This window comes from Nannospalax galili, unplaced genomic scaffold (assembly GCF_000622305.1).
Source record: "Nannospalax galili isolate Female #2095 unplaced genomic scaffold, S.galili_v1.0 scaffold550, whole genome shotgun sequence".
NCBI classification, from domain to species: Eukaryota; Metazoa; Chordata; class Mammalia; order Rodentia; family Spalacidae; genus Nannospalax; species Nannospalax galili.
In genome coordinates, this window is record NW_008329138.1 from 498,929 (window position 1) to 509,849 (window position 10,921).

The window sequence follows — 10,921 nt, forward strand, 5'->3', positions numbered from 1 at the left end:
GCAAGGACTTTCAAAGAGACACTTTGGGAAGGACATTTGAGAGTCCATAAAGTATATAGTAATGTTTTCTTGAGACTGCAATGATTCACACTTTATAGCTGCTGCTAAGAGGTAAACCTAACATGTAGAGGGGAAAAATAAGAACCTGGGTGGAGATGTTTGCTATGTTGTGAGGAAATATGATTGGCATGTCTGAAGAGCAGTAGAAGGACCTGAACTAATGTGTAAGGGTGAGAGAACAAAAGATAGACTTACAGAGCAGGAAAGGGAAATTACATTGTGAACTTGTCATATGTTGCTGAGCACAAAGAAATGAGGGAAAGGACCAGGCAGCAAATCCACAAAAGGTCTGTTTTATTAGACTGAATCAACTGGGAAAAACGGTGAGTGTGCTGAAATAAACTGTTAGGATAAAGCAAAATACAAAGCAAGATTTTCTCATCATTCAGCAAGGAACAGTGAGTAAAAGTAACACAATCTTGAAAAGGTGAATTGTTTTGGTTTCATTGAATTGTCGTAATGCTTCCTCGTTTTATCTATTTTAATTTTCTTATAATTTATACATCTTAATGAAAATAACTAATGCATAGCCTCCATTGCTGGCCTATTTTCTTTTGTTTTTGGCTCTCCAAATTAAGTTTAAAAATGTGCCTTCTTCAACCTCATACTCTGTTTATTCCACATGAATTGCCTCAAGGCTAAAGAAGCCTTGAATGTAGACAAAAGGAGGCTAGCTGTCACAGCTTATGAAAATGATCAAAGGCAGAAGGGTGCTCGCTTCACATTTGATAACAACAGGATATCGGAATAAGGGAGTGTTGCTTTGTGGCCTCCTGATCCAATAGTGGCTCATGGCACTAGAGAGTGATGTTGGACAATAACAGTGGAGTAACCTAGGAACAGTGGCACAAGCCTGTTACCGCAGACCTAGGGAGGCTGAGGGAGGATTGTGATGAATTCTAGGCCACCATGTTATAAGAAATCAAATATTTTTTACAATATATATATATAGAGAGAATATTTTATATTGATACATCTTAATCATATTTAGACCCTATCCCATATCTACACTTCCTCACAGCCCCCACCAGATTTCACGCATTCTGTCATGTATGTTAAGGTCTGAAAGGACATTAAGTAGCTGTTCCACCAGGACTTACTCTTTTGAAGTTTTTTCTATGAACGTCAGCTTCTAAAAAAAATAGAAAATAATAGAAAATACTGCCAGTCCTTAAGGAAAAATCACTTGTTCAAGCTTCTAGCTTTACACACACTGAAAAGTGAATTTAGGTGCTGACAATAATTTATAGAAAGGATGTTAGAAAAGATGGAAAGAAATCCTGAAAAGGAAGTGGGAGATGTTAAAGTCCTATTGTGGCATGGCTTAGGAGAATAGCATCTAAGTCACAGTCCTCCTAGATTCTGCATTTGATAACATGCACAGTATACTGTTGGCATTCAATCATTTCTTTGCAATATGTACAGATAATGATAATGTCTGTTATCCTATGGAGTGATGAACAAATTTCAACCATAAAACTAAATTTTCACCAAAACTGTAAAAGTTAGCTGTTGATGTTCATCTAAAGATATTAAAGTACTTCCTTCATGTCCTTTGAATTCCAAAAAGGGTCTAACCTTCTGTATTCCTTCTAATTAGCCACTTTTGCCTTCCCAAGATACCTTTGAAAACAGTTATTAGGAGAAAAAAATATGATCTCAAGGAAATCATCTAGATACTTTCCAAAGTGTTTGTAGTCTAAAATAAAGTGCTAGATTCTTTGAGGAATAAGGAGCCACTAACCACTTCAAAGTTGGATAGGGTTGAATGGATGCCACAGCAGGCATTAACAGTTCCAATCCAGGTGGCTTCTCAGCATATCTACACACTGCTTTGTTTTCCCTGCCAAGCACCTGAACAATACAGTTGCCAGTTACATGAATATTGACAATCTTTGCAAGGTGGACTAAGCGGAACAAATATAGACACAAACAGTATTATCAGCATCCACCTTAGAAAACCCTCAGAAAGAGCAAGGGACATTAAGAAAACAATTAATGTCCCTCAGCACATGTGCATACTTTGGAATTCCATCGGATAGAAAGTCCTCCAGGGTCTCCTGGGCCTAGAGTCCTGGGGATGAGCTACCACACTAAGAAGGATAATTCAGAAATCACAACACGGTGTCACAGTTTTTTTTAATTTATTTTTATTTTTAAGATTGATTTGTTTTTATTTTATGTGTATGAGTGTTTTGCTACATGTAAGTGCCTGTGTCACGCAATGACCACTGAGACCAGAAAAGAGCATTGGATCCCTTTAACTAGAATTAAGGATGGTTCTCAGCTACCATGTGGGTGCTAGGAATAGAAACTGGGTCCTCTGGAAGAAAAGTAAGTACTTTATTACCTGAACCATCTCTCTGTCCCATACTGGTATCATTTTAGAAATTGTTAAATACAGCAAAAGAAGTGTAGCAGAGGTCAATCTGAAAAGCTACTTGATTCATAATTCTCTTTAAAAGATGCATTTTATTAAGAAAAAGGGCCTCGAGGTGGGAGAAAGAACATTAGACAGAAACAATAAAATATATGGACAGACTTTCCTTTAATGCTGGCGAAGAGCTTCATTAAGAGTGATAATGAGAGAGATAAGTAGCAGCCATTAGAGGTGGGGGGCAGGGAAGAGGCAGAGGAGTCTCTTCAGAAAATGTCTCTGGAACAAATCCCAAAAAGTAATGAAATACTAGAATTTTATGTTCTGGGGAGCCAGCAGAAAGTTTCACATAAGAATTTAGTTTAACTTAACAAACGTGACAGAGTGCATGGGAGCCAGGAGCTGGCCAGGACCATAAGTCAGTAGCTTCTTCTGGTATTGTTAGTTTAAAGTCAATGTTTGTATTTAGAATCAATCCTCATCTCATTCTAAGTCATGCACAGGTATAGCTAGCTTCTCTTCCCAGGGATAGCTCAAGTGCTACTCTTTGCTGATAACACAAATGATTTTCCCAGAAATATGTGGACTCAAATCTATTTCCTAAGAATCTGTTCAGCTGTCACCCCACAAATACTGCCCAATTACCCAGCATACCGTGCTTGCTCTCTTGTCTCTCATACCAAAATTGATGGTTCCCTACATGTTTAGGATTTTAGATTTTAGGTGTGTGTACTGTTTCCTTCTATGACCCCTGTTCAGCCAAGTGGATTCTCTGATACATAGAAACGTTTATTTAGTAAAGTTTAAATCTACTGCTTGTTGTAGCAAATCTTCAGAAAAGAATGTATCTGAAGCAGTGGTCAGCTAAAGTGGAAATATTTCTTAGTACATATACCCTCCCTTTCTAACATGTATTAAGGACTAGTTACTACAAATTTAAAAGTTGGTTCTATTAGTCATTATATGAAAGAACAGAGTAACACAAAGTCATCAAAGGATATTTCAAAGCTTATACTCAGTGGCAAAGTAGTCAATAGCATTCAAACCCAGGCAATCTGATTCCAGCATCTGCCTTCTTCTCACACTGACTTAGGTCTTGCATTTGAAACAATCAATGGAAGAACATAATTTATTTGATTCAGTTTATGTTAAAGTTGCATTGACTTTTGCAATTTAAATTCCACTTTTATGAAAGGAAAGCTCCTTTACATGAAAAATTGATTCACTGCTTTTGGTTCTTTGATTTTTTTTTCAGAAAAATACTTATTTGTTTTACTTGTATGTACGAGGGTTTTGCCTGCATATGTGTATGTACAATCACATATTTGCCTAATGCCAGCAGAGGCCAGAAGAGGGCATCAAATTTCCTGGCCTTGGATTTCCTAGAACTGGAGCTACAGATGGTTGCTAGTTGCCATGTGGGTTCTAGGAACAAAACCCAGGTCTTCTTCAAGACCAGGAAGTGATCTTAACCGCTTAGATGTCTCTCCAGCTCTACTCTGCTTTGATTTTAACTTTCTATAGCTTATTTATAGTAATTCTCATTGTGCTTTCTATTAGTTTTGTTTTAGGAAGGTTTATTTTATTGAGATTTTTCAGTCTGTATATCCATTTTATTCTGAGATTTGGGACATTTCGGGTCACTATCCATTCAAAGCTCTCTCCTTTCTCCACTTTATTCTAGCTGACATTTGCTCACAATGTGTTCTGCCTGCATATAGTCAGAACAGATTCATGCACGTACTACATTGTTTCTATAACACTGGGAAACATAACTCACCAGGTAGAATGTTTCCTCATTTAGCTGTGCCTGAAGTTCGAGGGAGCCTATTGTTTCCGCAATTCTGAAAAACTTGCTTTTCCTAACTGAGCTTAGAAACATTTTATTAACTGAACACATCTTTATTAGCTGACTTACCCCTGGCCTGATGAAATTGTGGTCATCTGATTTAACTAAGGTTATTGGCTTTGCCTCTGGCATGATGTAATGTTGATTTTATGTTTTGTAAATTCTAGTCTGTCTCCCTTGTCTTTGAGAGCTCTTTTGGGCATTAGCCCACTCTTGGCCTCTGGTTATTAAAGGACTCTTAATTTGAGTACCAGTACATCACATTCCTCTCTACCTTGTGCTCTATTATAATAGACATTCCTATGACATGAGTGTTCCTTCCCTTGACAGTGTCCAGTAATCTCCTAATTTACCTCAGTCTCTGTTTCCTTCTTATTTGATTTCAAATAACCTGTACTCAAGCTTACCAATTTGTTTTTCTGACTATTCAGGTTGGCTATTGAACACTTCTAATGAATTTTTCAGTTCAGTTGATATATTAATATAATGTAAGACTTTTGTTTAATTATTTTGTTTCTTTCTAATGTTGACATTCTATTTTATTTATGAGTCAATTTTTTCTGAACTTGTTTGGTTGTTTATTCATACTCTATAGCTTGCTGGACATTCATGTAGTCTATATTTTAAGTTTATTTTTTATCAACTAAACTAACCTACATTTCTTTAGATTTAACTTCTTGAGCTGTACTTTAGCCCTTCTATTAAACCATGCATTTCTGTTGGTTTGTTTTCATTTTCTTCGTTTCCTTGCCTGCCTTGACCTTTTGTTTCGGTTGGGATTTGAAAATTGACTACCTCTCTAATTCTCTGCGTCCTGGCTTCATGCTAGTGAGGGAGTACAGCTAGAAGTTATTTAAAATTTTTCTAATCTTTTCCTCCCTTTGACATATATTGGCTTAATTAATTTTCTAGCATGGTAGTTACCTCAGCTTTCATCAGTTTCCAAATTCTGTCCCTGATCTTGTGAGGACTCTGACTGGAAATATATAAGCTGACCCTCAAGTAACCCTTAGGTGAACTAGAAGATTGGAAAGAGTTCACATCTTCATTTCGCACCAAAGTAAGAGTCTCAGGTTGGATTAAATTTTCTTGGTTTCTTCCATAATCTAAGGATAGATCAAGTGGATGATTTTTTTTTAACTTTTTGGCTTTAGTCTGCTCTGAGTTTCATGCAAGTGTGGTGCTATAACTTCTCATCCTAAAACAGAGTCCTCACAAATACTCTGCCTGTGTATTGAGGTTACACCTGTGCTTCTGTAGCAGCAGGACGATCTGTGCTTCTTACTGCTTCTTGTTGCTGACAGTCAAGATACTTCTTTATACTTTCCTGTGAAATAAATATTAATGCTCATCTTGTAATCTCAGCATCTGGGAGATGGAAGCAGGACTATCAGTTCATTCTTGGCAACATTGTAAGTTCAAGATCAGTCTGGGTATCATGAGACCCTGACTCAAAACAGAAAAGTGAAAATCAAAAGAAGCCCTCTGCTTTGTTTTGGTACACCCAGTGACACCTTAACAGACATATATTATCAATTTTGTTTGACTGGGGAGATCACACAAAATATAAAATTTATAGCCCCTGTCTCTGTGTCTCTGTTTCATTTTTTTTCCTGAGTAAAGGAATTATATTGCAGAATTGCCTGGACAATGAGATAAGGAATCTGCAGGATATAAGAATGTTCTTATACACTGTTGGTTCATATATGAATACTGATACTGTATTACTGTATGTATATTTCATATTGAAACCATTTTTTGGTCTTTTTTGAGACAGGGTCTCCCTGTAGCCCCAGCTGGCCTGGAACTCACTATGTAGACCAGGCTGGCCTTGAACTCACAGAGATCCATCTGCCTGCCTTTGCCTCCTGAGTGTTGGGATTAAAGGTGTGTGCCACCGTGCCAAGCTTTTAAACCATTTTCATAGTAGACAGTGAATGATTGATAAGATTTAGAGATTTTTATATATGACTGTTTGCTGTTCAGTGAAGCTTTAATTTTCATGTGTTAACAGTATAAATGTGTTTGTTGTTATGAGTTCCCAAAGAACCAATCACGGGGAGAGATAATTGGTAAAAACAAGGGAAATTTCCACAAGTTCTCACAGTTAGCTAAGAAATGGGACTCATACCCAGGTACAGTGATGCAAGTCTTTAGTCCCAGCACTTGGGAGTCAAAGGCAGACAGATCTCTGTGAGATCAAGGCCAGCCTGGTCTACATAGCAAGTTCTGGGCCAGCTGGTGCTATACAGAGACCTTGTCTCAAAGAGAAGCCCCCTCTGAAAGAAGTGGGACTCAGACAGGAGGGCACCCATCTCCTCTTATTTTTCATTGATTTCCTTTGAACAAATTTTTAAAATATATTTTTATATTTTCATATGCATGATTGTTTTACCTGTATGTATGTAAAAATATGACATGTGTATCATACTATCATACCTGTAGAGGGCCAAAGAGATTGCTGGATTACCAGGAACCAGAGTTACAGACTATAGTCAGCATGTTATTGCTGGGAACTGAACCCAAGCCTGCTCATAACTGCCGAGCTATCTCTCCAGCCCCAGTTTTCTTTCTCTCTCTCTTTCTTTCTTTCTTTCTTTCTTTCTTTCTTTCTTTCTTTCTTTCTTTCTTTCTTTCTTTCTATTTGTCTTTTTGAAGCAGAATCTTCTTGTAGCCCGAGCTGTCCTGGAACTCATTATGTAGACCAGACTGGCCTTGAACTCACAGAGATCCGCCTGCCTTTGCCTCCCAAGTGCTGGGACTACAGGCATGCACCATGCCTGGCTCAGTTTTCTTTTCAAACATTTTATTTTATATATCACCTGCCCCATATTAACAAATTTCCCCACTGGTCATGTCCAGTGCAGGAATCTTTCCTCTTCTTCAACAGCATGGCTCAGATCTGAAGTTTAGCCAGAGCTGTAGGCAGCCCTACGCACCTGATTCCCAGTGCAGCAGAAAAACCACAGAACTCATGTGGTAAACGACTAGCTTGCCAGTGAAGGGCCTGAGTCACTGCCTTCATGTTGTTAGAGCTTACTTACAAGCAATTCTTACTTTCCTGCTGTGACTGCCCACTCCTTTAATCCCAGCACTGAGGACGCAGATGTAGGCAGATCTCTGTGGCCTCCAGGCCAGCAAGATGTACAGACTGAGGCTATCTCTTTAAAAAAAAACACAATTCTTATGTCATTTGAGGATTTAAAGCTTATACATGTACTTGTTTTATGTCATACTACTACATAAAAATCTAGCCAATGTTCAAGTAAGAATATACTGATACTGAATACGGCCCTCCTTCTCCCACTCCTCCCTGAGAAGTTTTACCTGGTTACCCCAGTGAACTTGTGTCACAGCACCATGTTTTAAAACCATTTTCAACATAATACAGGTATTACTTAGAACTTTCTTTACACAATTAAACTGGATCATTTCATGCCCCATTTCTTCAGGGCTTCTGTCTGGTGAAATAGATAGTATTTAAATATCTACCCTCCTGACAAACTAGTTAAATGTTTCTCCTCTCCAAGGAAACATACAAACTTAATCTGATTGAAGAGGTGCTTCTAAAGTTGATGCAAAGCCAGGAATTTCATGTAAAAATAGAGCTCCTCTTAAGGGATTTTGTTTCATCTTTTCTATGACTATTCCATGGAGTCTTGAATTTACTATTTCTAAAACATTATTCAGAACATAATTCCTAACACTTTATAAGAATTCAACTGTCAAAAAAGTGCAAAATGCCCATCCTAATACCAGTGAGCCAAGATCTTCCAAATCCTCTGATTTTTCACACATGAATCAGAAGGCTATTCTCTCCACCTCACATAACTATTGGAGATTCCAATGAGAAAATAAAGGGTGAAACGAATCTGTAAGGTAGGATTCACCATAGAGGCAGACACGGTGCCCAATCATGCCTCATAAGGACCTTCACTGGCACATCTAGGGCCAACATGTGATTATCATACTAAGGTTTGCTGCTCTATACCTTGAATGGCAAGGAAAGTGCCTCTACACTAATTTTCATTCATACCAGTGGACTTCCATTACAGCCAAACAAACCTGTTCAATGAATGTAAACATCTACACACCCATCAAAAAGCTCAGTAATACACATTTTAAGCACTAAATCTCTGTGTGTATGTGTGTTTGTGTGTGTGTGTGTGTGTGTGTGTGTGTGTGTATGTGTGTGTGTGACCCATTTTTCTCAGAAAAATAAGATACACACTAAAGGGAAGCAGATGATGGCCTTGGTAATTAATGACATCTCTGTGAATACTAAAATATTTTCTTTCACTTACATGTACTGTACACCATTGTACCAGAATCTGTAGGGAAAGAGGAAAGGAACATCACTTTTTTGAAGAGCTCCCCATCTTAACCAGTCTATATCACTGCCTGCTAGAATGCTGCTATCTTAAGAGAGGATGGGTCACAGAAGGGAACACCCCACTCACTCACGCTGGGAATCCAACCACTGAGGTGTATCCTCATGCAGGAAGCCCATTATAAAACTGAAATATTTAACCCAAACATTATGAGCTCACTAGTAGAAGGTCGAATTCCCATTTCCTCAAGAGTCATCTCAAACTTTGTAAATGTCACAGAAATTCCCAAAATAGCACTTACAACTGTACCACAAAACATGAAATCTTTACACCACCTCTCCTTTCCCATCAGTCATTCAGTACGTAAAAAGGCCCATTTGCTGATCTAAGAGCTCGCAATAAAAAACTCAAGACAGACTTCTTTGTTTTAAATAGAAAAAAAATTCCTGGAACTGAGATAATGCATTGGAATTTCTGTTTCTCAGAGTGTAACTTTCTATATAAAAAAAAGCAGTGGTATGGTTAAATAATTGAGTTATAGAGAAATTTTCACCCACAGGATTCGCTATAATCAGATTAGTAAAAAAAATGTTACTTAAGGGAAATGAAACCAGACTTTATAATACTCTTTTACTAAAATACCTGCTATTCTTTTGTTTATTTAGCCTTAGATCTTAGTGTAGATTAAAAAAATCTTTGAAAATTATCCAAAATACTCAAATTTTGAGAACAAGGAGACCCAGGCTAAATTGATAAGCCTGGTCAGATTAATTGCTATGAAAACTAACCTAGAAATCAATCATTTTGTTAAAAATAGATCAACTCTGTTTAGAAAAGTTTTATTGGCAGTATCAGTTACAAACTCCTTTAGTTCTAAAGATGTTTACTGACAAATCACTTTCTTACCTAACTTTGAACTTTTAAAAACCAGAAAGACTCTTTTACACTGTCATTCACTGTGTTCTAGTCATCAGTATTTCCCACTGTAAGTAATCAACATGTCTCTTTGGCTGGTTTGCTTTTCTTTCAGGTGAATTTAAATTCAAACTACACATCTCTTTATTATTATTCTATACTTGTTCATAGAAATCAGCTGGGAACTACTTGTCATCCAGACACATGAAGTGGCCAGGGAATGATCTTGGATTCCTGAACACTGCTTATGTTCTGCATTTACTTATGCCTTTGGGAAAGTGAACTTTGGTTATTTCCTAATGCTGCTCATTGTGATAGTTAACCTGCACACCTTGGGGCTGTGCAGACCTGGAGAATGTCAATTCCCTCACTCATCCCATCACTTTGAGCAGCCACTTTTAATAGCTTCAGTTTTCTAATAAGCCCAAAATGCTTGTCATCAAATGTGCTAAAACGCTGCCAGAAAAACATTGAAATGGTTTCAGAGACGCCTCCCCTGAGTGTGATCTGGATTTCTTACACAGTCACCTTGGTGGACTTGATAAAGGTGTCACAGTGCAACTGTGCAGTTTTGTGGCGAATACACTGAATGTCAACTGAGACCCGAACCACTGCAAGTTAATGATAATATATCTTAGATACACTTTGGAAGAATGGGGGTAAGGAGAGCTGCCACTCTAAGTATTGTTCATGATCTCAGGCAGCTCATAAGTGGAAATGGGTGAAAATGTACACAAAACTGAGTATCATGTGCAAAAGATCAGAGCGCACTGCACAGACATCATGGTGCAGACATGCACTGTCCCATCCAGAACTTCACATTGTACTGTGGGCTGCACCTGTTCTGCACAGAATCAATGAAAGCCCGTATGTATGTAACCTCCGATGCTGCTAGGAGAATAAACACCGTGATGTGTGGTTTTGCATGCTCAATGCAGAGAGTAAATGTCTGATATGAACAGCCTGGAGAGGCACCCATGGAACCAGTGACAGTGCTGGGAAAAGATAAAGTCATGTAATGCAATGTGGAATTTGTATGATGAGCCGAGAATGAAGCAAAACAAGGAACAGTTAAAATAAAGAATCCCTATAATTCAGCAATGGATGCATAGGAAGAGTGATCTCAGGTCCATAAGCTTTGGCTGATGCTACTATTGCTTATTTTTATTACAAAACTAATATTTGGCAGGTGTGCCATGAGGCTGAGGAAAGCCTTAAAGCTCAGGCTGGGTTAAGAAGTTTTTATTTGGCAACATCTTTATGAAAACAGAAAATGAGAAGTGACTTCAATCTGGACATGTTTTGTTAAAAGCTGCCTGTAAAAGCTCAGGCTAAAATAATACTTAACATAAAGGCCCACAATTTCACTTCAGTTTAGGTGGCATAGAT